This window comes from Stegostoma tigrinum, chromosome 24 (assembly GCF_030684315.1).
Source record: "Stegostoma tigrinum isolate sSteTig4 chromosome 24, sSteTig4.hap1, whole genome shotgun sequence".
In the NCBI taxonomy this organism is placed as follows: domain Eukaryota; kingdom Metazoa; phylum Chordata; class Chondrichthyes; order Orectolobiformes; family Stegostomatidae; genus Stegostoma; species Stegostoma tigrinum.
Genome location: NC_081377.1, coordinates 32,450,328 through 32,476,119, shown reverse-complemented (window position 1 = coordinate 32,476,119; position 25,792 = coordinate 32,450,328). Strand labels below are relative to the sequence as shown.

Below are 25,792 nucleotides of genomic sequence, written 5' to 3'. Positions count from 1 at the left end.
CACATGACACACACACACACACACATGACACACCCACACACACCACACGACACCCACACACACACACACGGCACACACACACACACACACACGACACACACACACACACACAGACACACACGCACACGACACACGCACACGCACACGACACACACACACGCACACGACACACACACACACGCACACAACACACACACAGACGCACACACACATACACGGCACATGACACACACACACACACACGAGACACACACACACACGAGACACACACGCACACTAGACACACACACGCACACACGCACACACGCACACGACACACACACGCACACACGCACACGACGCACACACACACACACGCACACGACGCACACACACACACACGCACACGACGCGCACACACACATACACGGCACACGACGCGCACACACACATACACGGCACACGACGCGCACACGCGCGCACACACACACACACGAGACACACACACGCGCGCGCACACACACACATACACGCACACGACACACACAGACACACACACACACACCAAACAATACCAGGACAATATTCTATAGGACTTTTTTTCCAGTTTTCCACTTGCCTCCCCTTTTCTGCATTGACCCCACCTTGATTGGAACCTCCAACCACCAAATTAAATATTGATAACAAGGTGTGGAGCTGTTATCTTGTTATCTCAGAGTCCAGCATCGGAAGTTCCTACTATCCCCAAATTAAATATTGACTTCCTATACCATTGGTACACATGGTAGCAGATTGCACCATGTATGAACAAGATGCACTGCAGCAACTCACCAAGGCTCTTTCAATCACACTTCTAAATCAGCCACCTGTACCAGGAGGAAGGACAAGGACAATAGTTACGTGGGAATACCACTACTTGAAAGTTCTGCTTCAAGCCACAAACTATCCTGACTTGGAAATATATCACCATTCCTTCACTGTCACTAGCTCAACTCCTGGAATTCCCCACCTACCAGCATTGAGGACGTACCTGCACCAGATGGACTCCAATGGATCAAGAAGGCAGCACGTCTCCAGCTACACATGAGCAATTAAGAATGGGTAAATGCTGTTGCACACAAATACTAATCCCCAAAAGTCTGTTCCCCATCTTTTACAGTCTCGTCTTTTTCTTATACGGTACATAAACATCGTCTGATCCATATTTTAGAGTAACACATTGTAAATGATGGGCAATGAAGCTAAATGTGAGTTGAGATCAATTGTGCCCAATCTCTACCTGTAACATGCATTGCACAGAGTTCTGATTTGGATAATGTCAAGCATAGGAAGATCCCACTGGAACGTAACAGATCTGACATCATCATCATGTCTGTCCATCAATGATATTCAATTCTAGTATGCTCAGTGCCTGTCAATTTGCAACTGTTTTAACCTAACATAAGTTTTGTCTATTATATATGTATATCATTTATTTTCTCCTCACCTCATTAGTTACAAAGCATACTTTTCATGTAAAATCCCCAAAGGAGCATCTTCTACTTAAATAGTTCAAGTAGATTACAAATGTTTCTGGCAGAGTCTTACCAAGGTTCTCTAGAATGTCACATTGTAACTCATGAGAGATCAGTGTAAACTGATGTAATTGAACTATCATCTCAAAATTTTGCTATTATTTTGTTTTTAACATCCATTAAACTGAAACACAAATCTTGTACCTTATTCCATTTGGCACTCTGTTTCAGCTCATTAAGAGATCACACTCTTCCAGCATAATCAATTGGCATATGTATTTCTCTGGTTGATACTGCCTACCATTTAGATAGGAATCTTTGTCTTGCTGAACTTAAGAATTGTACACCAGTATTCTCTGCACTGATGATATGCAAACTGACAGTGAGAAAACTGATGCAATGATCAGCACCCCAGGATATCATTGCAGGAGCTCCTACAAGCAGTGTTCCAGACTCAATTATTTCAGCTGCTTCATTAATGATCTTGCTTCTATCAGAAGTTCAGGAATGAGGTTGTTTGCTAATATTTGCAATGTTTTTTTCCATTTATGACTCCTTAGATAATGGAGCAATTTATACCTACATGTAGCAATACGTAGACAACACTTTGGCTTAGGCTGAAAAATGACAAAATGAGAAATGACTTTTGCCACACAACTGACAATGGTCATCTTCAACAAAAAAAATCTCCTCTTGATATCCAATGACAATGCTATCAAAATCCTTGAGTGAGGTGGGGGGTAAGGGTCATTTTTGACCAGAAATTCAATTGGGCCAGCTACATAAGTGTCATGACTATTAAAACAAGTTCGAAACCTGGTAATCTATGTGTAGCACAATCTAGACTCCCTACCCTTTCATCATCAATAATGGGGTATTTGCATGTTCTCCGTGTGTCTGTGTGGGCATCCTCAGGTTGCTCCAGTTTTCTCCCACAGTCCAACAATGTGAAGGTTCGGTGGTTTGCTGTGCTAAATTGCCCATAGTGTCCAGGATGTGCAGACAAGGTGGATTAGCAATGGGAAATGCAGGATTATAGGGATAGGGTAAAGGGGTGGGTCTGGGTGGATTGATCTTTGGAGGGTTGATATGGACTCTATGGGTCAAATGGCTTGCTTCCACACTGCAGGGATTCTATGAATGCACAAGTCAGGCACATGGTAGAATACTCTTGACTTGTCTGGATTGTAGGAACATATGAAATTAAAGCAGGTGTAGGCCATTTGACCCCTGAAGCTTTCCCAGTCATTCATCAAGATTGTGGCTTATCTGCCCCAGGCTTCAACTCCATATAGCTGTCAACTCCCAGATATTTCAAATATCTATCCACATCCTCTGGAAGTACTTGTGGTGAACTAGCCTTCACAACTCTCTGGGGAAGATCATTCCAGGCATTTACTACTTTCTGGGAGAATAAATTCATTTGCAGATAATAAATATCACTCTTAGAAGTGTTGCTTACACTCTGGGAGTGAATAAATACCCCTCAGAACTGCATTGTTGAATCTGTACAAGGTTTTGCTGCAAATCAACAAGAATGTTGATTTATGTTTCATGTGGCCAACATTTCTTTTCAATTTAGAAAGCTCCACACTTTATTTTTCCTCCCATTTAATCTCGATTGTATGAAGATGTAAAATAGAGAGTAACTCATACTTGACTATTGATCTGGTTTGACAATGAACCGATGGAAACCTTTCTATAAAAATGCAGTTTCTGCCTTTTCATATGCAATCAGTATAATTTTATAATGTGGGATAAGAGCTTTAACAAAAACAAGTAATATTTTATGATAGATGAGATTGACAAACAAAAAGATTTTTGTTGGTGAGTGACTTACATGGTAACATCTGCAGTCAATATTTCGGCACAAGAATAAATAGCTTGTGCAAATATTGTGTGATGAGATTAGTGTTGATAATGTGATGTGATTGAGCAGATTATCATTACAAACAATGCCTCATTGCTGTTTCTTCAAAGTCTGTGAATCATAAAACTGTGTCTAGTGCAGGATAGTTAATAAGATGGAGCTGGAAGCAAATGCAGCTCCTTTAACCTGACACCCCCCAACTCACAGTCTTTGTAGAAAAAAAAACCCAGCACTTCCCAATCTCAAAGCTTTACTCAAATTTGGTCACAATTGGCCCCTCAAGACTGCTAATATCTTCATGGCTGATCTGACATTCCTCATGTCCACTTCCCAGCCCTTTCCCTGTAACCTTCAATTCCCCTACTGATCAAGAATCTATCTATACTTAAGGAGTCTGCTCCCTCAGCTGTCTGTGGCAAGGAATTCCAAAGACTCTGAATCCTCTGAGAGATGAAATTCTTCTTCATCTCACTCTGAAATTGGCATCTATTTGTTTTGAGACCATGCCTTTTGGTCCTAGATGCTCTTCTCAACATTTATCCTGTCAGGCCCTTTAAGAATCCTACATGTTTCAGTGAGATCACCTCTCAGTCTTCTAAACTTCAATGTCAAAATTGCACAACACCAGGTTATAGTCCAACAGGTTTATTTGAAAACACAAGCTTTTGGAGCTTCAGTTCTTCTTCATGTGTTAGTTAGAAGGTAGTATCAGACACAGGATTTATAAGTAAAAGATCAAAGATTCACAGCATTGATGAGGATGCACTAAACGAATCTAAGATGCTGTTAAATCTTTAATCAGTTAGAAAGTTTTAATTGATTAATATATACATGTAAATCCCTGAATTCCTTTCAAGTCACAGTCCTGAGAGAACTAAAGGTTTTATCAGTGTAATGAAGAGGTGGTATTTTAGGTCAGACAATGCATGTTAGATGGGGGATCTCATTTAGAATGTGTTTGTGTTTTGGTTTGGAGTCAGACTGGTATATTTCTGAAGTGGTGTGTGTGTGTGTGTTGTGTGTGTGTGTGTGTGTGCAAGGTGAATACACACCGTGCAATAATCACTAAACAGAAATGTTACCTCCCAGTGGGGGAACACTTTAGCAGTCAAGGACCGTTGGCCTCGGATCTTTGGCTAAATGTCCTGCAAGGCATCCTCCAACACAGAGTTGCAGAGCAGAGGCTGATTCTCTAATTCATACGCTTGAGGAATAAATGGGGATCTTGGGTTCATGTTGCATTACAGGTGATTCCATCACACTGTACACCCTCATACACAAACACACACACACACACACACAGACACAAATGTATGGGTGAGTTTATATTTGCAGATACATTTTATTTTGCTCATAAAGCACATAATTTAAATTCAGTCAGTCAATATGCTGTTTTATAAATTTCTACTTCAGAAATAAACCAGTTTGACTCCAAACCAGAACACAAACAGATTCTAAGCCAGGTCTCCCATCTAACGTGCATTGACTGACCTAAAATGTCACCTCTTCATTACACTGATAAAACCTTTAGTTCCCTCAGGACCATGACTTGAAAGAAATTCAGGGATTTACATATACATATTAATCAATTAAAATTTTCTAACTAATTAAAGATTTAACAGCATCTTAGGTTTACTTCACACATGGTGTGAATCTTTGATCTTTTCTAAATTCTTGTCTGATACTACCTCTCTCACTAGCAGCTGAAGACGGACTGAGCTTGTGTTTTCAAACAAACCTTTTGGACTATAACCTGGTGTCATGTGATTTCTGACTTTATCCATCCCAATCCAACACCAACACCTCCACATCATAAACTCCAATGAATAGACTTCCAACTTGTTTAACCTTGGCTCCATCATCCCAGCGAAGCTTCTCTGAACTGCCTCTAGTGAAATAATATGATATAATGAAAAAATAAGATGATAATATGGTTAAATTTAACTTTTTTTAACAAAATTGTTCACAAGATGGGGAATGGAATGTAGAAATAGGAAATTTTACTTAAGCTGCTTGGCCTTGGTGAAATCACATGTGGAGATAGATTTGGTCTCGTTATTAGAAAAGAGGTTAAAATGTGCAGGAGAATAGATAATAAAATGTGAGGGTGGATGAACACAGCAGGCCCAGCAGCATCTCAGGAGCAATGTGCAGGAGGCTGTTCAAAGAAGGTTCACTTGACTCATTCCTGGTTTGAGGGGCTTAACGTTATGAGAAAGACAGGCTGGGCTTGAGTTTAAAAGAATGAGAGGTGATTTTATTGAAGCACATAAAATTCTGAAGGGGCTTTACATGGTGGATACTGGGAGGATGTTTCCTCTTGTCGGAGACTAGGAAACATGGTTTACGAATAAGACATTTCCCTTTTAAGAAGAAGATAACTTTTTATCCCAAGCCATTGTTAGTCTGTTGGCTTCTGTACCGTGGAAGTGGAGTATTAATGAATATAGTCAAGACTGAATGAGAAAGATTTTTGATAGACAAAACAATCAAGGACTATGGGTGCAGCACGGACAGGAACCATAACCAGAACTACCGAGATTTTATGAACTAGTGGAACAGTCTCAAAAAGACGAATGGTCTAATCCTGTACTTAAATCTAGTGACCTTATGTCCCCCTCTAGAACAGTAATAATACCAATAAAATACTTTTAAAGTGTATTCACTGTTGTAGGAAACACAACTGTCTTGTTTTGCACAGCAAGATTCCACAAACAGAAATGTAATACTAACCAAATAATCTGTTTGTGTTAAGTTTATTGAAGGATAAACACTAGCCAGGTCACTAATGAGAACTCCCCTGCACTTCTCCGAAGTAATACCACGGGATCTTTTACATCCACCTGGGGGATTAGGTGGGACCCAGCTCTAACATCTCTTCTTATACAGTGCACCTCCGATAAGGCAGCACTTAAGTTCTAGAGTGGAAATTGTTTCCAAACTCGCTGACCGAGAGGTGAGAGTGCTACAAGATGAGCCACTGTTGAGAATTATGAAATACCGAAGCGGTCTCGTTGGCTCATTTTGGCCGTTCAAGATTTTGGAAAACGCTATATTTTTCAGCTAACTCTATATTATTTCTCCACTGTCCTACATTTTTCTTCCCTTTGTTGTAATTGTCTAATTCCTCTTTGAAATTTACAATTGACGTTGCTTTCACTATTCCACCAAGCAGCAATGTCGGGTCACAGCAATTGACTGCATGAAAACATTTCAGCTCATCTTCTTTATGTGAACAAGTTCCCTTGATTTTGAAGCCTTTATCAAAGCACTCTCTAAATTTTCTCTATTCTACTCCAAATAACTCCATATAATTTTCCACAAGGAAAGTATTTCCCCTTTAATAGTCCAAGGGCATGTTTCCACACTGGGAGTGCAGGATGAGAATTTTATCTATAGTTAGATAGTAAATGGGGTCAAGAGCAAAATAGATGAGTAGAGGACGGATTAAGTGGTATTGACCAAGTCAGTACTGGGCTTGATTTAAAAGAGTTAGGCTAACTCTACTTTGTAAATGAGCTTGTGTTTAAACAGTAGCCATCCTTAATCCTTGTGGTTAAACATAGTCAGTCTGCTGCAAAGTGTAACCTAGCAACAGCAGCACCATTTCTAGGCTAATCAGTGCAGAGGGAAGTTGTTGTTTTGCTGAGTTATTGATTGGTTATATGAGCGGATTGTGTGATAATTTATTTTCCATTATCCAGCAGTCTGTTCAATTCCCAATTTACATTTACTGCAAGAAGCTGATTTTCACCTTCAGTTGTTGGGATTTCAACTGAATGGTGATTAGACACGTTCTATTTTGTGTGATACAATCTGCTTGCCAGTGATAGTAAAATTAACCTCACTGTCTTTGACAAAACGTTCAGTTCGATTAGCACTGTTAGTGGCTTTCTTCAAGGTACGTGCAATTGAAGACATCCAACCATTGAGAAAAAGGTGCAGAAGTGCACCAAGGTCAATGAGATGGTTAACCTGGATTTTTTTTCACACCCTACCCTGAGTATCAGCTGGAAAGATATTAGGTACATATGGCCCTGAGGATTCACATAACACTGAGCCACAATTGCTGAGCAGTTTCTCACAGCAGCAGAGTACTAAGGTTGCCTTAGTTTTGGGCTTTCACAGAACATTATGGCGTACTGGTACTACACAATAATGAGGTTTCACATGACACCAGGCACGTGGAAATTGGAACAATAATGAAGATACAAATCTACTAACAAGCAGACTGTCATGTTGTTGACTTGAACTGCATTGGGCAATTTTAATTCTTGGATATCAGCATAATCTGCAAACACAAGGCGAACTTATCAGTCTGTGTTGTCTCTTCCAGAGTGCTAGCAAAGTCTAGTGATGATGCTTTCTCTCTTCAGCATTGGGTGTAAAAAGCATTGCACAGGTACCACATACTTAGAAAACTATATGTCATACAGCTAATCCATTCAACATCAGAATACTATAGAATCTGCAACCATGCTCCAATCTTATTCCAATAGCATACTATTTTGCACCAAACACTAAGTAGGAATCTCCATTCCCTCATTTGTGAGCCAGTTTGACCTTCCTAATCCCGTAAATGTGAGCTTGCAATGCAAGTGAAAGACTGAGTGTTAGTGAGAGCACACTAGCATGCAGTACATTCTTGGATACTTAGTAAGTGTGCCATCTAACATCAGGGAGAAGGGAGGTTGGATGCTATATCACAGTTCATTGTAGATTAAGTCAGTTAGATTCGTCTTTATTTTGTGTATCAAGAGCAGAGGGGCATCAAAACAGCAATGTATTCCATGTAAGTACAGCAGCAGATGAGGGGAACATTTGTGAGCTGGTTTTTAGCCAACCATTGCAGTACACAGCACTCACTTACCTTGCCAAACCGCTTCATGAAGTTGAATTTCTGCCTTATCTTTACTGTTTTCCCTTGTTTGGTAACCTCTCCCCAGGCAGCCCTGACTGTGGCTTGGTCAAAACGGTACCATTGAAATCCCAAATAGGGCTCCTCACTCTGAGATTTGGCAGACTCCAGGTTCATCTCAGCAGAAGGCACAGCAGAATCAGCGACTAACCAACAAAACCAGAAGTTAAAATAAGCCAATAGAAAGAATAAAAGAGCAAAATTAAGAAAGCAAAATCATGGTTACCTAAAAAGAGAATACAGGCACAGCCTTCAACAGTATGAATTCAAGCAGAAGTATAGATCTAGATACACCATGTATGCCATGGTTAGGAGATGCTTCCTCAGACTGACTCTGAGCTTCCAACACAGATCCAATCACACCGAGACCAAATCTGAGGACAAATGACAGCCAAGTGGGCAACCAGTGAGATCACCTCTGTGTTGCAATAATATGAAATGCGCATTAAAGTCCTCTAACCTTAAGAACTTAGGCAATTTACTGAAGAAGGGCATATTGATCAATTCATAGCAGGATGGGTTTTCTAATGTTAGAGTAATTAAACAGGAGGTTAAATCCTAGGAAGATAGAAACATAATGATGCTTTACACTTGCATTATCATCTCGAGACAATGGAAATTAATTCAGATAGTTCATTAAATGCTCTTGTGCAATGTAATGAATTGGCTTCATTCATTTAATACCATGAGGTTAGTCACAAGGTGGGCAGCAAATAGAAGTCAGTTGTCAGGAAGGATGCAGCAGCCTTACTGGCAGCTTGATTGAGTAATCCTCAGTTATGGGAACCTGGAAAGGGACAGATGTCAAACTTGCCCCTTTAGTTTTGATCAGAAAAGACATTGTTTGAAGAGATCTGGTAAAGCTCAGAAAGTCAAGAGTGACGGAGCTAGTGAGACAGAGGGAGAGATTTAGAGGGACAGAGAGTGATAGAGAGACAGATCTCTTCAAACAATGTTTTATCTTATTGGAACTAAAGGGGAAGGTTTGAATATTTTTGACATTGGTTCCTGATTGTCCAGCCAGAGAAAGGACATTTCAGTCTTACCCAAAAGGCCTCTTTTGTCTCCAGATGTTCCCCTGCCTAGTGGAAAATCTCCAGCTCTTCCCACTCAACCCCCTGGTTAAAGCTGCATTGGGGGCCTATGATGTAATAGGACCTCAATTTGCATAAATTTATGAGCCTCCCTCCAGCTTTATTAGGAAGGGTGACCAAAAGCTTGGCCAAAGAGGTGGTTTGCAGCAGGGCTTTAACTGTGGATAGAAAGAGGCAGAGAAAGGGCAAAGTGTATGAATGGAATTCCAGGATTTAGGATCAATCATGACAGGTCAAGGAAGATCACAATTTCACAGTCACAGTCATACATGAAATCATTGGCTAATGAACTTTGGCTAAGGACAAAGACAAACTAGAGACAATTTTAGTTTGGAAACCCTTAAAAGTGTTGCTTCCCATTTTAAACTGTACAAAATCAAACATAAAATCTAGGCTTGATTTGAATTTGATATCAGTCCACAGGGAGAATAGTTGGTGAACAAAAATAGGAACAAACTGTAGTTATTTCTTTCTTTCGGTTTGTCCCAGTTTGCTGCAGTGCTTAGTGTTTTTGATCAACTTTGATTCTTACCATCATATGTGATGAGTCTAGGATCTTCAGGGACTGTCTGCTTTCCACATCTCAATGACACTCCAGCAACTCAGCTGCTGAGCAGTAGAATCTCATTCAAAATATAAATTTCAGAGGTTAAAGTAGAGTTTGTTTAGGCAGCTAGCCTGATCAAGGGACTCATTGAAGACTATATTTTTTCTGCCAGTGGTGTTGTTCTTTGTAGAGTGAGGTAATTGTATTATTCTGCAAGTGTCTCATTGCCTCTGCAAGTAACCAACTGACTTTTCTCAACGTAGTAAATGTCTAGCTATTTAATCAAACCTTTAAATTCTAATAAAAGTCATGCAAACGTAATTAGCCAGCGCCTGGCTTGATTGTGCTGCAATTTTTACCTCTATTAGACTTCAATATACTCTCAGAGTTTCATAAATTTCTTTACAATTCTATTAATCATGAATCTGCTTGTGTCAAAGCCAAGGGCAGCCTATTTTCTTACATGTCTCTCCCCGTGCCATCCTCAAACATTTAACAGGGTAAATAACGCAAAGGTTAGATACAACATAAAGCAATCTGTCTCTCTGCTGCCCCATCAAAAATTTCATGACAGGTACAACATAGGTTAAATACAGAGTAAAGATCCCTAAACTTTGTCATAACTATGAGTCTAACCACAGTCTCATGAAGCAGTAGGAACTGCAGATGCTGGGGAATCTGAGATAACAAGGCGTAGAGCTGGATGAACACAGCAGGCCAAGCAGCATCAGAGAAGCTGATCAGAGGACCGAAGGTCTTTTTCTGAAGAAGGGTCTAGGCCTGAAACGTCAGCTTTCTTGCTCCTCTGATGCTGCTTGGTCTGCTGTGGTCATCCAGCTCCACATTTTGTTATCACGGTCTCATGAAATCTGCCTTTCCTTTCCCACGCAACATTTATTCATTTTCTTTCTCGATACATTCATAAAAACAAAACCAAGACATTTTTCCATCCCCACCATTGTCTGCCTTCTGGAGAGACCACTCTTTCCGTGACTCCCTTGTCCGTTCCACACTCCCCTCCAACCCCACCACACCCAGCACCTTCCCCTGCAACCGCAGAGAATGCTACACTTGCCCCCACACCTCCTCCCTCACCCCTATCCCAGGCCCCAAGATGACTTTTCATATTAAGCAGAGGTTCACCTGCACATCTGCCAATGTGGTATACTGCATCCACTGTACCCGGTGTGGCTTCCTCTACATTGGGGAAACCAAGCGGAGGCTTGGGGACCGCATTGCAGAACACCTCCGCTTGGTTCGCAATAAACAACTGCACCTCCCAGTCGTGAACCATTTTAACTCCCCCTCCCATTCCTCAGACGACATGTCCATCATGGGCCTCCTGCAGTGCCACAATGATGCCACCCGAAGGTTGCAGGAACAGCAACTCATATTCCGCTTGGGAACCCTGTAGCCCAATGATATCAATGTGGACTTCACAAGCTTCAAATTCTCCCCTTCCCCCACTGCATCCCAAAACCAGCCCAGCTCATCCCTGCCTCCCTAACCTGTTCTTCCTCTCACCTATCCCTTCCTCCCACCTCAAGCCGCACCTCCATTTCCTACCTACTAACCTCATCCCACCTCCATGACTTGTCCGTCTTCCCTGGACTGACCTATCCCCTCCCTACCTGCCCACCTATACTCTCCTCTCCACCTATCTTCTTTTTTCTCCATCTTCGGTCCGCCTCCCCCTCTCTCCCTATTTATTTCAGAACTCTCTTCCCATCCCCCTCTCTGATGAAGGGTCTAGGCCTGAAACATCAGCTTTTGTGCTCCTGAGATGCTGCTTGGCCTGCTGTGTTCATCCAGCTTCACACTCTTTTATCTTGGATTCTCCAGCATCTGCAGTTCCCATTATCTCTGTCACCAGTTTAATCTTGAATTTTTTTTTTCCCTTCTGTAAATTACAGTTCACTCCTGGATCCTGCATTCATGGACTGAAAACTTTTACCTCAACTAACCTCAAACTCTAATGTGTTGTAAAGCTCCATTTTCCTTGCTGCAGGCCTGCCACCTCAGTTCTGGCAAATTACCCACAGATGTGGAGACAACCTAATGAATGGACAGGTATGACTTTAGTCTATGCCATATTCAATCCAAACCCAAAACAAACCATTCTAAGTTCAGTCAGAGAGACTGTGTCTGCTGTTACTCAGAAACTGACTCCTTCTCCAAAGCATATGAGAAAATAGACCTTTCACTAATCAAATAGGAAAACTAAAGTTCTCTTTCAATCAACACCTTTAGCAAAATATGTCACCCCATCAATTAAAATCAGTTGATGCTGGGAAGAATGGATAAATTTCCATTTCTTGGAAGCCTCTTCTTGACTAAAGCTGACATAGATGTTGAAATTTATCATTGTTTCTAATGTGTCAGCTCAGCTTTCTGAGGGTGACACTGTTAGGAACACAGGAAGACGAGCCTGCTCCACCATTCTAAACCTTGCCTGTTTATCTACCTCAATGCCATAGGCCCCTCTATCCCTCAATGCCAAAATATCTTCTATCCTAATATTCCAAATGTTATTTTAAACCAGAATTTTATCAATCTCTGTCTTGATTGAGCTTCCACAACCTTCTGAGCTAATGGATTCTAAAGATTCACCACCCACTAAATTAAGAGGCTCACCTCATCTCGGTCTTATATGGCTTGCTTTTTATTTTCAAACTGTGGACCCTGGTTCTAGACTCTACAATGAGAGAAAACCTCCTATTTGCATTTACTCTGTCCATCTCTTAAGAATTTCATACATTTTTATAAGCTTTCCTCTCTTTCTTCTAAACTTCAGAGAATACAGGCCCAATCTCCTCAATCTATCCTCACAGGACAGTCCCATTATCTCATGTATCAGTTTAGTGACCATCCGCCGCATGTCCTCTGTGCAAAATATATCTGTCCTTATTAAGGAGACCAGAACTGCACCTAATACACTTGATGTGGACTCCACGGTGTTCTATACAATTAAAGTAAGGCAAAAATCTCAAACCTAAGATGAATGTCACGGTTTACTAAGTGGCAGTGATCTCCATGTTCCTACATATTTCAGAGACTTGGACAACCCATCACAGGCACTAGGAAGCACTCAAGAAACACCACAAATGGTGCCTTCATATGTTCCTCCAAATCTAGTGGCTTGAGAGACAGTCCAACAGCAGCATTCACTCCCAAGACAATTGGTGCAGCATTAAGGTGCTTATCACTCAAAACCAGCCTGAACAGCACATTCATATGCATGATATCAGAACCCCAAAACAACTTGGAACTGAGTTATGCAAGAGGTTAGAAAAATAGAAACACAGAAAATAGGTGCAGGAGTAGGCCATTCGGCCCTTCAAGTCCACTCTACTATTCATTATGATCATGGCTGATCATCCAACTCAATAGCCTGTACCTGCTTTTCAGCCCTCCCCCATTCTTTGTTCGCTTTAGCCCAAAATGCTATATCCTAGTCCTTTGTGAAATCATACGATGTTTCGTCCCTGTGGTAATGAATTCCGCAAGTTTACCACTCTCTGACTGAAGAAATTTCTCCGCATCTCAACCCTAAATGGTTTACTCCACATCTTTAGATTGTGCCCCCTGGTATGGACACCCCAACAGTAAAATTCACATTATACTACATTTGCCCTGTATTAGCCCACTCAGCTTGTTCATGTCATGCTGAAGCATCACTGCATTCTCCCCACAGCTCACATTCCCACCCAGCTTTGTGTCATCTGCAAATTTAGAGATATTGCATGTATTTCCCTCATTCAATTCATGAATAAGTACTGTAAATAGCTAGAGTCTTAGTACTGATTCCTGTGGTACCCCACTAGTCATTGCTCGCCTTTCTGAAAAATAACCTGTTTATTCCTACTCTTTGTTTCTTTTCTGCCAACCAGTTTCCTATCTATCTCAATGCGTTATCTTCAATCCCATACACTGTAATATCACACACTAATCTCCTATGTGAGACTTTTGTTGAATGCCTTCTGAAAATCCAAGTCAACCACATCTGCTGGCTCCCCCTCATCAACAATATCCATTATAGCCTTGAAGAATTCCAGTAGATTTGTTAAGTATGTTAAGTCTGTCCGATCGTGCCACTCTTTTTCAACTGCTCAACTAATTTACAATGGACTTCAGTGTTTTCCCGAGCATCAGCAACAGGCTGACTGGTTTATACCTCCTGGTTTTCTCCCTGTTTCCTTTCTTAAAGAGAAGGGTTACATTAATTATCCACTAATCTGTAGGAATTATTCCAGAGGCTAAAGAATCTTGAAAAGTGACTATGAATGCATTCACTATTTCTAGGGCCACTTAAGTACCAAGGATATAGATTATCAGGGCTTGGGGATTTATTGGCTTTCAGTCCAATGAAGCCCCTCAACATTTCTAGTATATTATTTGTGGTCTCCTTTGTGAACATAGAACCAAAGTATGTGTTCAGTTGGTGAATAATTTCTTTGTTCCCCCTTATAAATTGCCCTGTTTCTGAATATAAGTAACCCACATTTGTCTTCACCAAACTATCTCTGTTCATATACCTGCAGAAACTTCTATGTATTTTGTATGTTCTTTGCAAGCTTACTCTCACACTCTACTTTCCCTTTCTTAATCAATCCTTCGGTTTCCCTTTGCTGAATTCTAAACTGTTTTTACTCCTCAGGTCTTTCTGGCCAATTGGTATGCCCCTTCCTTGGATGTAACACAATCTTTAATTTCTCTTGTCAGCTATGGTTTGGCCACCTTTTTCATTTTACTTTTGCATCAGACAGGAATGAGCAATTGTTGCAATTCACTCATGTGCTCTTTGAATGTTTGCCATTGCCTTTCCACTGTCATCCCTCTACGTAATGGTCCCCAATCTATCACAGCCAATTCACACCTCATACATGAGGTATACAATTGTACGATTCAGGAGCCGAAACTCAGAAACAACTCTGTCACTCTGTATCTTGATGTATATCATGTTATAGTTGCTCATCTCCAAGGGGCTTCACACAACTAGATTGCCAGTTATTACTTTTTCATTACACAATATGCAACAGCCTAGGATGGCCTATTCCCAGGATGACAGCAGAAATGTTTTAGAGATGTTCTCAAAACGTTTCTGAAGAGGTCAAACACATTTCTCCGCACATGTAAGATCTTGGCTTATGACGACAGATTAAATTAGAGAAGGCTCATTTGGGAAAACATCAAATAAGTAGAGGTTTCATCAGGAACATGTAGAGTTTGTAGTCAAGGCATTGTGGTGTGTGCAAACCTCTAACCAAATCTCCTCAACACTGAAGCACAACCTGTCCTGCAGAGGGGCAGAGTGGCAGTCTGCAGATCGCGCAAAGGACATCATCGGCTATTTCAGAATTCATTGATTCAGACAGGAGGCAAGTCATCATTAATCCTGAGTTACAATGCTGCCTGACAGGGACATTGTTCCAGTGACTACCTTCAAGATTAATGCCAGTCTTTGAGATCCGACTGATATAGAATGCGTAACACAACTAATTGAATAGCACTTAAATTATACTGTCCCATTTATTGTAAACATTTACAAATCTTTCTGTCCCTGAGCACCCTCCTGTATCTGTCAATCATCACATGCTGACTAATCTGTTTAGCTTTGGTTGGCCTCTTTGATGTATTACAATGTTCAATTAACGTTGCTCTTGACTGTTCACCTGGTGAGCACTTAGGGTGAGATCTTTCCATGGAATCCAGAATCACACAAACATTCCCATATCAATGAGAGGGAAAAAAGATCAGAAGAGGATTGTTCAGAGTGTCTCCTAATGCATGTAGCTATCAAATGTCAAAATTTTGCAAATGCTACAGCCTTGGATCTTGGCACTAGTAGGTCATTACGCTATTTTACATTGACTAGATTTCCATGGAGACTGGAAGGCGTACAATTTGTACTTAATGCATTTCCCAACTATCTGCACTGCTATATGCACCAACAGACATCAGAGCTGGTTTGTTCTGTCTGGGGTACATTTCTATCGTCACATCATCATTACTGGAAGTAACATTTCTTGGATTACAGGACAGAAGGATTCATTAAATCAAATGGCTTCGGTTGAGGGACACATTACTAAGTGACAATATCAGCATCATTACTTCCTGTTTTATTTTGGACAGCCACTAATTTTAATATTGGTTCTCAGCTCAGCTCAATCAATCTGAGTACCCACACAAAGTTAGCAGAAGAAAAATTCCCTAAGGGCATTTGAACAGGCAACATTTCTGACATGATGAAATAACTAACACACATGGTATTAAAGGGAATGTAACCATTTGGAAGAGATCAACGAGTAAAATGTAGGACTAGATCTATCATATTGGCAGGATATGTGGCTATTCTCGTTCCCCAGATATCTGTGCTGGGAACTCATCAGTTTAAATGCTCTTGCCACAAATTTGAGAAGAATGAAATCAAAATTTGCTGATAACCTAAAATCAAATTAGGAGTCTCAGCATACTAACAAAATATGCAGATATATTCAGGATATGATTCCAGACACATGAAGTCTCATGGCATCAGGTCAAATAGGGGCAGGGAAGCCTTGTACTGATTATCACATATTGCACCCTTAGCTGATTAATCAGTACTCCTTCATGTTGAAGAAGAATTAAGCATAGAATATACTATATAGAATAAAACACAGAATATACTCTGGTGGGGGACCTGAATACACATCAACAAGACTGACCCAGGAACACCATTAGCTATTGAGCTGATCTGGTCCCAAAGGGAATAGTTGCCAGGCTGGGTCTGCAGCAGATGCTGAGGGAATCAACAAAAGAGAAAAACCTGCTTGACTTTGTCCTCACTAATCTACCTTTTGCAAATACATCTGTCCTTGACAATAGCTTTTGCTGCACAGTCTTTGAAGAGACAAAATTCTATCTTAAATTTGAGATTATCCTCTTTTGTGTTAGGTGGCACTACCGTTATGCTAAACGGAATGGATTCTGAACAAATCAAACATCTCAAAAACTGGCATGAGGTGTGGTGGACCAGCAGCAGAATTGTTTTCAATCCACAATTTGTAAACTCATGGCTTGGCTCTCTACCATTAATATGAAGCTGTGTGATCAATATTGGTTCAATAAAGAGTGCAGTAGGGCATGCCAGGAGCAGAACCAAGTGTGTCTAAAAATGAATTGTTGACTTGGTAAAGCTATAACCAAGTACTTGCATGTCAAACAGTGGAAGCAGCATGCAATGGGGAGGGTCAAGTGATCCCACAACCAATGGATCAAACCTATGTTTTTAAATTTAATGTATTTTTCCTAATCAACCTGTTCAGAGATGTTATTACACACTTCTGGAGAACATGGGAGTTGAACACAGGGTTCCTGGGTCAAGGGTAGGGATTTTACCACTGCACCACAAGAAAGCCTTATTGATCAAATCTAAGCCCTATAGTCCAGTTATATACACCTGTGAATGGTGCTGCACAATTAAACAAGAAATATCTGCCAAATAGCCTCCTCCTAAATGATTAAGGAGCCCACATCAATGCAAAAGAAAAGTCTGAAGTATTTGTATTTATCTTCAGCCTGAAGTGCCAAGTGGTTAATTGTGCAATCCTCCTGAGGCCCTCGGCATCACAAATGCCAGTCTTCAACCAATTTTAATCACTTCACCCAATATCAAGATACATCCAAAGGCAATGAACACCACAACAGCTATGGGTCATCAAGCAGCACTTGTACAGAGAGAAAAAAAATCATTTATGTTTAGTTTGGTTCCTCCACTCAGGGCCTCATCAGCTCTTTACCTAATTACACCGCTGTTATGAATATGAACAATAAAAGGTGAGGCGAGAATAATAGGACAACAAAGTGTGGAGCTGGATGAACACAGCAGGCCAAGCAACATCTTAGGAGCACAAAAGCTGACGTTTCGGGCCTAGAAATAGCTGCCCCTAATATCAAGGCAGCACTTGACTAGATATGGTATCAAGGAACTGAAGTCAACAGGAATTAGGGAGAAAACTCCCCACTGGTTGGACTCATACCACGCACAAAAACTATGGTTGATGGCAGTTAATCATCTCATTACCAGGTGCTCACTGCAGGAGTATCTCTGGGTACTGACTGACCATCTCCAGCTGCTTCATCAATGTCTCCTGCAGAAGTGGGAATTTTCGCTGATGACTGCACTATGTTCAGCACGATTCATGACTTCAGAGATACTAAATCAGTCCATCTCCAAATGCAACAAGACTTGGACAATTTTCAGGTTTGGGCTAATAAGAGACAAGTACAATTCTCTCCAGACTGACTGCTAGACAATGACTGTATGAACCAAAACATTCTCAACAGCATTACCATTGCCCTTTTAAACGAAATGCCGACCTAGTTGAATTTAGGTCTAATATTCCCGCAGATAAATTTGGTCTTGCTTAAAGAAACAATTCTCCTCCCGTGGTTGGCTGTGCTCCGAAACAGCGGGAAGGAAATGTACAACATCTGCCCCTCCCCGTACAACACTGCTTTCCCTAAGCACAGAGGGAGATGATAGACTGAGTCGGACAGAGAGATGCAGTGAGACGGGACATCACAGCCACAGATTGCTGTTAGATGAAGACAAGTAGCTTTCAGCAAGGCAGTCACCCAGCTCAGTCACAGCGAAGTCCTTGACTGCAGACAGCTCTGTACGAACACTGGAAGTGGTGAGTGTATGTTTCTCTCTCCCTGTGTTCTGTGCTAAAATAGCACATCGCGAGGGTGTCAGGGCTTTTGCAGGAGCTGAATCCATAACTCATTGTTCCGGTGTCCAACCGATTTTGCACAAATTACAGCCGTTGTATTCTGGAGTGTGGCTATGCTCGACCCAGACGTCTCTTGATTGATGCATTTGGCACTCTATATGCAGAATGTACAATGCGCTAGGATCTGTGTCTGACAACAAAGGAACGCAAGAGTTTTAAACTCTGAAGGTCACAGTTGAGCAGCTGGAATAAGTGTTCACTAAAGTTTCAGTCATGCCACTTTCTGGGTGATTCTGGGTCATTTAGTAGATCTTAGTGATAGAACATTGGATCTGTTTCACTGCAGTTGATATTCGATTTGATAGACATCGGCTTTAGGTTTTCTAACTGAAGAATTTTGAAATTCCATCTTTCTGAGAAAATTGATTAAGACATCATGCTATGTGCAACATCAGTGGATGGGGCAGTTCATTGCCAGTCACAGGATGGCTGAGTGTCTAAGTCTGGTGTTACAGGCAAGTTCTCAGGAACACAGGCACACGAAAGCAGCACACAAATGTGGAAAATGGAACATGAAAATACTAACCAAAGATTCTCTCTTTCTCACATCAAGGCTATTACTCTCAGTGCTAGTCAAGTTACACTTCCTTTCTTCAGAGTCTGTTACAGCACAACTAAATGCAGTTCAGAACTCCCTCTATTCCCTTTGACAATTTCACCCAGCTTAAGCTCTTCCCTCTATTAAAAACTGAAAGAACTGCAGATGCTGTAATTCAGGAACAAAACCAAAGTTGCTGGAAAAGCTCAGCAGGCCTGGCAGCATCTGTGGAGGAGAAAACAAGAGTTAACATTTCCGGTCTGGTGACCCCTCCTCAGTTCTGAAGAAGGGTCACTGAACCCAAAACGTTAACTCTGTTTTCTCCTCCACAGATGCTGCCAGGCCTGCTGAGCTTTTCCAGCAACTTTGGTTTTGTTCCCTCCCCTCTACTGTCCAGTATCTACACCAGCCATCCTAAGGCCTCCCTGAGTGAGGCTTCCTCTCTTGTGCTGAATTAGGGATGGTTTTGTGCTCAGAAAACCTGGACTGCCTTAATATCATACCATAGAGGACTCTTACACAGCAGATGAGAGACTATCATTGACCAGTTTATTTTGGATTTGAAACATGGCCAGTGGTATGTATCTCACTGAGACATTTGTGTGGCTGTGTGTATTCTGGAGTACTTGCCTATGTTTGACTGTTACCAATTCAAGTACATTTCAATCCAATAAATCGCTACCGAAAGTTTAATTATTACTTTCCCATGGAAAGAACATTGTCCGTCAACACAACATAAAAGGAATAAACTAATTTGTGCCATTGTTCTTCCTTCCATTCCAATATGACAATATACAATTCTGTGCAATGTGTTCTGTATCTATAACTTGTTTAGGCTTGAATGTCAGACTGAAGCAACTGCTGTCTTTGAAAAATCCAATACTGGTTGTCATGATAACAAGTGCAGACATATATTTGAGCTTATGAAATCCAATATTCGTTGTTGACTGTCAATTAATGATTGATAGTGCCAGTTCAGTGCAATCATGATTTTCAGTATTTAGATGTTCAAAAGTTCAACATTATCACCAACAGTAGTTAGCACTCAAGCTTCAGCCATTGTACTCATTTAATTCAAATATTTGGATCCTTGGTGGAAAAGGAAATTGAAGATATTTTGCAGATTTATTCAGAAGATATATAGTAGAGAGGAACAGTGGAGCACATATCTGTCTACTTATTCACAATAAATGTTTACAGATGTTAAGGGTTGCTGAAAAAACCTATAAATTTCTTTAAATAAGACCATAGGAATAGATCATTCAGTGTTTTTTCACCATTCAATTGGATTGCAGTTGATCTGCACAATTGTAAGCACACACTTTTGCTTCAAATCCTTTGATATTGTCCATTGTGAATTAATGGTAGCACTCTTGCATCTGAGTCAGAAGGTTGTGCATTCAAGGCCATCTCCTAGAACTGAATACAAAAATCTAGGCTTAATATCTAAAACAACACCAAGGTAGTATTTACAAGGTGTAGAGCTGGATGAACACAGCAGACCAAACAGCATCACAAGAGCAGGAGAGCTGACGTTTCGGGCCTAGACCCTTCTTCACAAATAGGGGAGGGGAAGGGGGTTCTGAAATAAATAGGGTGAGAGGGGAGGCGGATAGAAGATGGATAGAGGAGAAGATAGGTGGAGAGGAGACAGACCGGTCAAAGAGATGGGTATGGAGCCAGTCAGGACGTGGTCGAGCAGTTCTGAAGAAGGGTATAGGTCTGAAACGTCAGCCTTCCTGCTCCTATGATGCTGCTTGGCCTACTATGTTCATCCAGCTCTACACCTTGTTATCTTAGATTCTCCAACATCTGCAGTTCCTACTACCACCGAGATAGTGTTGCCATCTTTCCGATGTGATATTAAATTGAGGCCCACCTGGTCTCACAGGATTAATAGATCACACAGAATTAATTTGAGGAAGAGCAATGATTTATTCTTATTACTTTGACCAATATTTATTCCTCGACCAACATCAGAAACACAGACTATCTGATCATGATCAGCTTGTGGTTTGTGAGATTTCATTGTTCACAAATTGAACGCTACATTTCTGATATTGCAATGGTGAATCCTATTCGGTTCTTTGGCTGCAAAGCCATTGGCTCAAAAGTCCAGAAATCACCAGGAGTAAGTAAATGAATGAAATGCATTGGGGAAGCTTTTTTTTTGATTACATTTCACAGTCCCTCAGCTAGAAGCTCCTGTCACAAGATGAAATTGATGGGATTTAGAGTGTTTCTCGGATATATCCTCACTTAATGCACCTTTCTTCTCACCCACTTCACTCAGATTTCTAACATTGACAGCATTGACCAGCACACTGAGAATTGGGAGTCCTCCTTTGTTCCCCAATGTATAAATTTGAAAGGCTCACTATTATTACATTCTTGCAAATGTAGAATGAGAAGCACAGCATTGGAGAACTTCAATGTGAAATAGAACACAGAACATAGAACTATACAGCACAGTACAGACCCTTTGTGCCAAAATTTTAACCTAATCCTAAGATCTATCCAACCTCTACCACAAACTTATACTATCATCCATGTGCCTATCTGATAGCTGCTTAAATACCCCTAATGAGGCCGATTCCACTACCCGCTCCGGCAAAGCATTCCACGCTCCTACCACTCTCTGAGTAAAGAACTGACCTCTGACGTCTCTCCTACATCTATCTCCACTCACTTTAAAACTGTGTCTCCTCATAATAACTACCTCCACCCTGGGAAAAAGTCTCTGGCTGTCCACTCTATCTATACCTATGATCATTTTGGAGAAAAATTTTAAACTTAATTATTAAAATACCGATCAGATGTGTGGAGTATTTGAGAGTTATTAGCTCTCAAGGAGGCAGCTCCCTTCAAAAGGTGATATGGTTCTGAGTTAGGCCTCCAATTCCTCACCTTCTGTTTGACCATTCACTGTTTCTGAGATGACTACATTTTCCCAGGAACCTAGACAGGAGACAGGAAGATAAAACATCAGAAAAAGGAAAGAAATACATCGAATTATACAACATTTTCAGTCCAGATATAGACCACCTGGCAAAACAGGTCTGTTCTGAGGTTTATGCTCCTGCAAAGCCTGCTCTCACTCTCACACGATCAATATATTCCTTTCTCCCTTATAGGCTTATCGGGCTTCCCTGCAAATGCATCTATGCTAATGATGCAAACTACTTGTGACGGTGAATTCCACACCTCAGTGGAAGTATCTCTGCATTCACTCTTCCATAAACTTAAAAATAACAGAGATCATCTCTCAAACAATTTGAAGAGCCTCAGCCTGTTAAATCTTTGTCAACTGGTATAGTCTCTCAGTTCTCCAGTGATTAGTATTGTTAAGAAGTTTATATTGGGATTTAATTGTATTTGTAATCGTGAGGAGTGAACGATTATCATAACTGGGAGCAATATGTGATGAGATAATGGGAACTGCAGATGCTGGAGAATTCCAAGATAACAAACTGTGAGGCTGGATGAACACAGCAGGCCAAGCAGCATCTCAGGAGCATAAAAGCTGACGTTTCGGGCCTAGACCCTTCATCAGAGAGGGGGATGGGGAGAGGGAACTGGAATAAATAGGGAGACAGGGGGAGGCGGACCGAAGATGGAGAGTAAAGAAGATAGGTGGAGAGAGTGTAGGTGGGGAGGTAGGGAGGGGATAGGTCAGTCCAGGGAAGACGGACAGGTCAAGGAGGTGGGATGAGGTTAGTAGGTAGCTGGGGGTGCGGCTTGGGGTGGGAGGAAGGGATGGGTGAGAGGAAGAACCGGTTAGGGAGGCAGGGACAGGTTGGACTGGTTTTGGGATGCAGTTGGGTGGGGGTGAAGAGCTCCGCCTGGGAACCCTGCAGCCATATGGTATCAATGTGGACTTCACCAGTTTCAAAATCTCCCCTTCCCCCACTGCATCCCTAAACCAGCCCAGTTCGTCCCCTCCCCCCACTGCACCACACAACCAGCCCAGCTCTTCTCCCCCACCCACTGCATCCCAAAACCAGTCCAACCTGTCCCTGCCTCCCTAACCGGTTCTTCCTCTCACCCATCCCTTCCTCCCACCCCAAGCCGCACCCCCAGCTACCTACTAACCTCATCCCACCTCCTTGATCTGTCCGTCTTCCCTGGACTGACCTATCCCCTCCCTACCTCCCCACCTACACTCTTTCCACCTATCTTCTTTACTCTCCATCTTCGGTCCGCCTCCCCCTCTCTCCCTATTTATTCCAGTCCCCTCTCCCCATCCCCCTCTCTGATGAAGGGTCTAGGCCCGAAATGTCAGCTTTTGTGCTCCTGAGATGCTGCTTGGCCTGCTGTGTTCATCCAGCCTCACAGTTTGTTATCTAGCAATATGTGATGGATAGGTTTTCCTCCTTTTTACCATTCTTGCATCTAATTTCCTTAAAGATGATGAAACTGATTACAAATCTTTTTCGTAAATATTGTTGTTCATTCAAAAATAATGAGCATAATACCAGAAGTGTTAGTGTTTTAAATGCTACTAACGGCCACTTACTGACTTCAATGTGTGGCAGGTAGCTGCATTGGGTGAGGTGCTGGAGGGATAGAGAAGGTGGTAATGAACCTGACTCCTGTTTCCTAGCTGCAGGCTATTAAATTTAATCCAAGACCCACAGCTGCGCTGCGGAGAAGTACCAGCTGGAGACATGTCTGTTTTTAGAGTCGGTTTGCAGAGGTTCTTGGTGAACTAGCTCTCCCGCTTAAGTGCAATATGAAGAGTTCTTGCTGAAAATTGAGATTTATTAGTGAGCTGGGTCTTTTGAGGCTTGTTGTAAGCACTTTAAGAACTGAGTAAATAACAATTTGGGAACAGCATTTTATTGTCAAAGAAATTGTATGTTTAATACTTCATCAATTATTGAATGGATAAAATGGATAGGGAGCTTTAAATGTATAAATTGTAAATAGAGTCACAGAGTCAAACAGCACAGAAACAGACCCTTGGTTCCAACCAGTCCATGCTGAACATAATCCCAAACTAAACTAACCCCACCTAGATAATAAAATGTGAGGCTGGACGAACACAGCAGGCCAAGCAGCATCTCAGGAGCACAAAAGCTGACGTTTCGGGCCTAGACCCTTCATCAGAGAGGGGGATGGGGGGAGGGAACTGGAATAAATAGGGAGAGAGGGGGAGGCGGACCGAAGATGGAGAGTAAAGAAGATAGGTGGAGAGAGTGTAGGTGGGGAGGTAGGGAGGGGATAGGTCAGTCCAGGGAAGACGGACAGGTCAAGGAGGTGGGATGAGGTTAGTAGGTAGCGGGGGGTGCGGCTTGGGGTGGGAGGAAGGGATGGGTGAGAGGAAGAACCGGTTAGGGAGGCAGAGACAGGTTGGACTGGTTTTGGGATGCAGTGGGTGGGGGGGAAGAGCTGGGCTGGTTGTGTGGTGCAGTGGGGGGAGGGGACGAACTGGGCTGGTTGAGGGATGCAGTAGGGGAAGGGGAGATTTTGAAACTGGTGAAGTCCACATTGATACCATATGGCTGCAGGGTTCCCAGGCGGAATATGAGTTGCTGTTCCTGCAACCTTCGGGTGGCATCATTGTGGCAGTGCAGGAGGCCCATGATGGACATGTCATCAAGAGAATGGGAGGGGGAGTGGAAATGGTTTGCGACTGGGAGGTGCAGTTGTTTTTTGCGAACTGAGCGGAGGTGTTCTGCAAAGCGGTCCCCAAGCCTCCGCTTGGTTTCCCCAATGTAGAGGAAGTCGCACCGGGTACAGTGGATGCAGTATACCACATTGGCAGATGTGCAGGTGAACCTCTGCTTGATGTGGAATGTCATCTTGGGGCCTGGGATGGGGGTGAGGGAGGAGGTGTGGGGACAAGTGTAGCATTTCCTGCGGTTGCAGGGGAAGGTGCCGGGTGTGGTGGGGTTGGAGGGCAGTGTGGAGCGAACAAGGGAGTCATGGAGAGAGTGGTCTCTCCGGAAAGCAGACAGGGGAGGGGATGGAAAAATGTCTTGGGTGGTGGGGTCGGATTGTAAATGGCGGAAGTGTGCATCCCAAAACCAGTCCAACCTGTCTCTGCCTCCCTAACCGGTTCTTCCTCTCACCCATCCCTTCCTCCCACCCCAAGCCGCACCCCCCGCTACCTACTAACCTCATCCCACCTCCTTGACCTGTCCGTCTTCCCTGGACTGACCTATCCCCTCCCTACCTCCCCACCTACACTCTCTCCACCTATCTTCTTTACTCTCCATCTTCGGTCCGCCTCCCCCTCTCTCCCTATTTATTCCAGTTCCCTCCCCCCATCCCCCTCTCTGATGAAGGGTCTAGGCCCGAAACGTCAGCTTTTGTGCTCCTGAGATGCTGCTTGGCCTGCTGTGTTCGTCCAGCCTCACATTTTATTATCTTGGAATCTCCAGCATCTGCAGTTCCCATTATCTCTGATACTATTCTAACCCCACCTGTCAGGTCCTGGCCCGTATCCCTCCAAACCTTTTCTATTCACGTACTTATCCAAATGTCTTTTAAACATTGTAACTGTACCCACATCCAACGCTCCCTCTGGAAGTTTATTCCACATGTGAATCCCCC

General features: G+C 42.2%; 1 protein-coding gene across 3 annotated transcripts in view; it reads left to right on the top strand.

Annotated features, from left to right (window-relative positions):
• cldn23l (claudin 23-like) overlaps nt 1-25,792 on the top strand; it is a 46,198-nt gene that overhangs the window by 6,858 nt on the left and 13,548 nt on the right. Inside the window, exon 1 of one of the 3 annotated variants that reach the window (XM_048557675.2) lies at nt 18,362-18,597. The exons of the other annotated variants lie outside the window; for them this stretch is intronic. The gene's annotated coding sequence lies outside the window, so the exon portion shown is untranslated. Of the gene's footprint in view, nt 1-18,361; nt 18,598-25,792 lie in introns of those variants that run through there. 3 annotated transcript variants of the gene reach the window in all.